Source organism: Pristiophorus japonicus, chromosome 18 (genome assembly GCF_044704955.1).
Source record: "Pristiophorus japonicus isolate sPriJap1 chromosome 18, sPriJap1.hap1, whole genome shotgun sequence".
In the NCBI taxonomy this organism is placed as follows: Eukaryota; Metazoa; Chordata; class Chondrichthyes; family Pristiophoridae; genus Pristiophorus; species Pristiophorus japonicus.
The window spans coordinates 115,440,717-115,446,716 of NC_091994.1; positions in this window are offsets into that span (position 1 = coordinate 115,440,717).

Genomic DNA, 6,000 nt, shown 5'->3' on the forward strand with positions numbered 1-6,000 from the left:
CTGTATTCGCTCTTTGCTATCCGATTTGTCTCACTCCTCGGTGGGGTTGAAATTGCTTTGATAATTTCAAAGTTGTTTTCAAATCATGTACGGCAGTCCCAATTAAAATATTATAATTCTGAAAATTTGCATCAGCATGTAAAGATTTTGAATTGCAATGACTCAGAACTAAAACTGAAAGGCAGTTCTGCATTTGACATGAGAAACTTGTATAATTTTTAGAGAGATTTCCTTATAAAATGATGTCAATGCTGCTTTAACTTATGATTAACCCCAATGTACTAAATTGATTCTAATGTTGCTAGCAATAAAGTGGCTCAGTGTGTGGGAAGGGATTCACTCAGTCATCCAGCCCGCTAACACACCAGCGAGTTCACACTGGGGAGAGACCGTTCCCCTGCTCAGTGTGTGAGAAGGGATTCACTCAGTCACCCAGCCCGCTGACACACCAGTGAGTTCACAAGTGACTGCAGGGTTTGGATTCTGTTGTTGTTGCTGCTGTTTTTCACATTCTACTGAATCGTGTTCATTCTGTTCATTGGCTTTTGTTTCTGCTGATGTTACTAACCCTTCAACTAGGCTGGAGTTTAATATTTTGATATTTCAAATAACAGTGTTGATATTTGATGTCTCCAAGATAAGAGGAGACTAATTGATGTCCTGTTTCTGACTGCTCCATTTTTGATGGGGGTGGAGGAGCAGTGAGAGATTGGGGCCCAGGAGCATCATGATTGGGGCCCGGGAGAGGTGAGGGTTCGAAGCCCAAAAGAGGCAAGGGCCCAGGGGCAGCCCGGGCCAGCCCACACTGCGATCTATGGATAGTAGGAGTATGCGTGCGCACTAGGTCCGTGAGCAGAGTCTTGGTTAACCCTTGCCACTGGACCAAGACCTAGCTCTGTCAAGCCTGTGTGGTGGCTTGTGTGCAACATAAGAACATAAGAACATAAGAATTAGGAACAGGAGTAGGCCATCTAGCCCCTTGTGCCTGCTCCGCCATTCAACAAGATCATGGCTGATCTGGCCGTGGACTCAGCTCCACTTACCCGCCCGCTCCCCATAACCCTTAATTCCCTTATTGGTTAAAAATCTATCTATCTGTGACTTGAATACATTCAATGAGCTAGCCTCAACTGCTTCCTTGGGCAGAGAATTCCACAGATTCACAACCCTCTGGAAGAAGAAATTCCTTCTCAACACGGTTTTAAATTGGCTCCCCCGTATTTTGAGGCTGTGCCCCCTAGTTCTAGTCTCCCCGACCAGTGGAAACAACTTCTTTGCCTCTATCTTGTCTATCCCTTTCATTATTTTAAATGTTTCTATAAGATCACCCCTCATCCTTCTGAACTCCAAGGAGTAAAGACCCAGTCTACTCAATCTATCATCAAAAGGTAACCCCCTCATCTCCGGAATCAGCCTAGTGAATCGTCTCTGTACCCCCTCCAAAGCTAGTATATCCTTCCTTAAGTAAGGTGACCAAAACTGCACGCAATACTCCAGGTGCAGCCTCACCAATACCCTGTACAGTTGCAGCAGGACCTCCCTGCTTTTGTACTCTATCCCTCTCGCAATGAAGGCCAACGTTCCATTCGCCTTCCTGATTACCTGCTGCAACGGCTATCACACGTTAAAAGAATCCATGCACAGGCATCTTCCACCCTTCAATCGTAGTTCGGGACCTAGAATGTCAGGTCACTCATTGAAACACCTGTGAACTCATCCCTGTTACTTGTAAGTATATTTTATAGTTTTGAAGAAACCTTTGTTAAATTTTACTGCACTTTAGATCATTCAGATTTATATATTTGTTACAGTACACACATTAAATCCAGGTCTACATAAATCAAATATTCTGTCTACAAACTAACCTGTTGACATAAGCCCACACATAAAATGAGGAATGAATTAATATACGCCGGGTAAATATTCTGGGTTCTGTTGGTGTTCATTTATTTGTTTTCTAATTTCCACCATCTTTCCTGGAGACACAGCCTCATGTTGCTGTTCCAGCCACACTGACAGCCCTTCTGGACTTCAGTCAGATGGCATCCATCCTGTGTGCACAGATAGTGAACATTGACAGCATGTATAGTGCAGTGCAGTCTCAGCCAATCCTTTCCTCGCGCAATGACTATACACACGGTTTGTAGCGGGGGTCACAGGTCAGCTCTTCATCCTCACAGTGTGGACACTATCTTCACACCATCTCCAACTCTAATTCATTCTTTCCAAGGACTTTGAAATGGTGGATGCTGAAGCCCCACTCCCGAGACTTGGCTGAGGGAATATTACCGAGGTGCCACCGTTTGGATGAAATCTATAACCAAGGCCCGGTCTGCCCTGTCAGATGGATGTAAAAGATTCCATGGCATTATTCTAAGAAAAGTAGAAACATAGAAACATAGAAAATAGGTGCAGGAGTAGGCCATTCAGCCCTTCGAGCCTGCACCACCATTCAATAAGATCATGGCTGATCATTCCCTCAGTACCCCTTTCCTGCTTTCTCTCCATACCCCTTGATCCCTTTAGCCGTAAGGGCCATATCTAACTCCCTCTTGAATATATCCAATGAACTGGCATCAACAACTCTCTGTGGCAGGGAATTCCACAAGTTAACAACTCTCTGAGTGAAGAAGTTTCTCCTCATCTCAGTCCTAAATGGCCTACCCCTTATCCTAAGACTGTGTCCCCTGGTTCTGGACTTCCCCAACATCGGGAACATTCTTCCCGCATCTAACTTGTCCAGCCCCGTCAGAATCTTACACGTTTCTATGAGATCCCCTCTCTCCCTTCTAAACTCCAATATATAAAGGCCCAGTTGATCCAGTCTCTCCTCATATGTCAGCCCTGCCATCCCGGGAATCAGTCTGGTGAACCTTTGCTGCGCTCCCTCAATAGCAAGACCATCCTTCCTCAGATTAGGAGACCAAAACTGAACACAATATTCCAGGTGAGGCCTCACCAAGGCCCTGTACAACTGCAGTAAGACCTCACTGCTCCTATGCTCAAATCCCCTAGCTATGAAGGCCAACATACCATTTGCCTTCTTCACCACCTGCTGTACCTGTATGCTAACTTTCAATGACTGATGAACCATGACACCCAGGTCTCGTTGCACCTTCCCTTTTCCTAATCTGCCGCCATTGAGATAATATCCTGCCTTTGCGTTTTTGCCCCCAAATTGGATAACCTCACATTTATCCACATTATACTGCATCTGCCATGCATTTGCCCACTCACCTAACCTGTCCAAGTCACCTTGCAGCCTCCTAGTGTCCCCCTCACAGCTCACACCGCCACCCAGTTTAGTGGCATCTGCAAACTTGGAGATATTACACTCAATTCCTTCATCCAAATCATTGATGTATATTGTGAAGAGCTGGGGTCCCAGCACTGAGCCCTGCGGCACTCCACTAGTCACTGCCTGCCGTTCTGAAAAGGATCCGTTTATCCCGACTCTCTGCTTCCTGTCTGCCAAACAGTTCTCTATCCACATCAGTATATTAACACCAATACCATGTGCTTTGATTTTGCACACCAATCTCTTGTATGGGACCTTGTCAAAAGCCTTTTGAAAGTCCAAATACACCACATCCACTGGTTCTCCCTTGTCGACTGTACTAGTTACATCCTCAAAAAATTTCAGAAGATTTGTCAAACATCATTTCCCTTTCATAAATCCATGTTGACTTGGAACGATCCTGTCACTGCTTTCCAAATGCGCTGCTATTTCATCCTTAATAATTGATTTCAACATTTTCCTCACTACTGATGTCAGGCTAACCGGTCTATAATTACCCGCTTTCTCTCTCCCTCCCTTTTTAAAAAGTAGTGTTACATTAGCTACCCTCCAGTCCATAGGAACTGATCCAGAGTCGATAGACTGGTGGAAAATGATCACCAATGCATCCACTATTTCTAGGACTACTTCCTTAAGTACTCTGGGATGCAGACTATCAGGCTCTGGGGATTTATCGGCCTTCAATCCCATCAATTTCCCTCACACAATTTCTCGCCGAATAAGGATATCCTTCAGTTCCTCCTTCTCACTAGACCCTCGGTCTCCTAGTACTTCCGGAAGGTTATTTGTGTCTTTCTTAGTGAACACAGAACCAAAGTATTTGTTCAATTAGTCTGCCATTTCTTTGTTCCCCATTATAAATTCACCTGAATCCGACTGCAAGGGACCTACGTTTGTCTTCATTTTTCTTTTTCTCTTCACATATTTATAGAAGCTTTTGCATTCAGTTTTTATGTTCCCTGCAAGCTTCTTCTCGTACACTATTTTCCCCCTCTTAGTTAAACCCTTTGTCCTTCTCTGCTGAATTCTAAATTTCTCCCAGTCCTCAGGTTTGTTGCTTTTTCTGACCCATTTATAGAAACATAGAAACATAGAAAATATGCCTCTTCCTTGGATTTAACACTATCCTTAATTTCCCTTGTTAGCCACGGTTGAGCCACCTTCCCCGTTTTATTTTTACTCCAGACAAGGATGTACAATTGCTGAAGTTCATCCATGTGATCTTTAAATGTTTGCCATTGCCTATCCACCATCAACCCTTTAAGTATCATTTGCCAGTCTATTCTAGCCAATTCATGCCTCAAACCATCGAAGTTACCTTTCCTTAAGTTCAGGACCCTAGTTTCTGAATTAACTGTGTCACTCTCCATCTTAATAAAGAATTCTGCCATGTTATGGTCACTCTTCCCCAAGGGGCCTCTCACAATAAGATTGCTAATTAATCCTTTCTCATTACACATCACCCAGTCTAGGATGGCTAGCTCCCTAGTTGTTTCCTCGACATATTGGTCTAGAAAACTATCCCTAATACACTCCAGGAAATCCTCCTCCACTGCATTGCTACCAGTTTGGTTAGCCCAATACATATGTAGATTAAAGTCACCCATGATAACTGCTGTACCTTTATTGCATGCATCCCTTAGTTCTTGTTTGATGCTGTCCTCAAACTTACGACTACTGTTTGGTGGTCTGTACACAACTCCCACTAGCGTTTTCTGTCCCTTGGTATTCCGTAGCTCCACCCATACAGATTCCACATCATCCAAGCTAATGTCCTTTCTTACTATTGCATTAATTTCCTCTTTAACCAGCAATGCCACCCCACCTCCTTTTCCTTTCTGTCTATCCTTCCTAAATGTTGAATACCCCTGGATGTTGAGTTCCCAGCCTTGTTCACCCTGGAACCATGTCTCCGTGATGGTAATTACATCACACCTGTTATCTGCTGTCTGCGCAGTTAATTCGTCCAACTTATTCCGAATACTCCTCGCATTGAGGCACAGAGCCTTCAGGCCTATCTTTCTCACACACTTTGCCCCTTTAGAATTTTGCTGTAATGTGGCCCTTTTTGCTTTTTGCCTTGGGTTTCTCTTCCCTCCACTTTTACTATTCTCATTTCTATCTTTTCCCTCTGCTTCCCTGTATAGGTTCCCATCCCACTGCCATATTAGTTTAACTCCTCCCCAACAGCACTAGCAAACACTCTCCCGAGGACATTGGTTCCGGTCCTGCCCAGGTGCAGACCGTCCGGTTTATTCTGGTCTCACCTACCCCAGAACCGGTTCCAATGCTTCAGGAATTTGAATCCCTCCCTTCTGCACCACTCCTCAAGCCACGTATTCATCTGAGCTATCCTGCAATTCCTACTCTGACTAGCACGTGGCACTGGTAGCAATCCTGAGACTACTACTTTTGAGGTCCTACTTTTTAATTCAGCTCCTAGCTCCCGAAATTTGTCTTGAAGGACCTCATCCTGTTTTTTTACCAATATTGTTCATACCTATATGCACCTCGACAACTGGCTGTTCACCCTCTCTTTTCAGAATGTCCTGCACCCGCTCCGAGACATCCTTGACCCTTGCACCAGGGAGGCAACATACCATCCTGGAGGTATGGTATGTTGCCTCCCTGCAGAAACGTCTATCTATTCCCCTTACAATTGAATCCCCCATCACTATAGCTCTCCCACTCTTTTTCCTGCC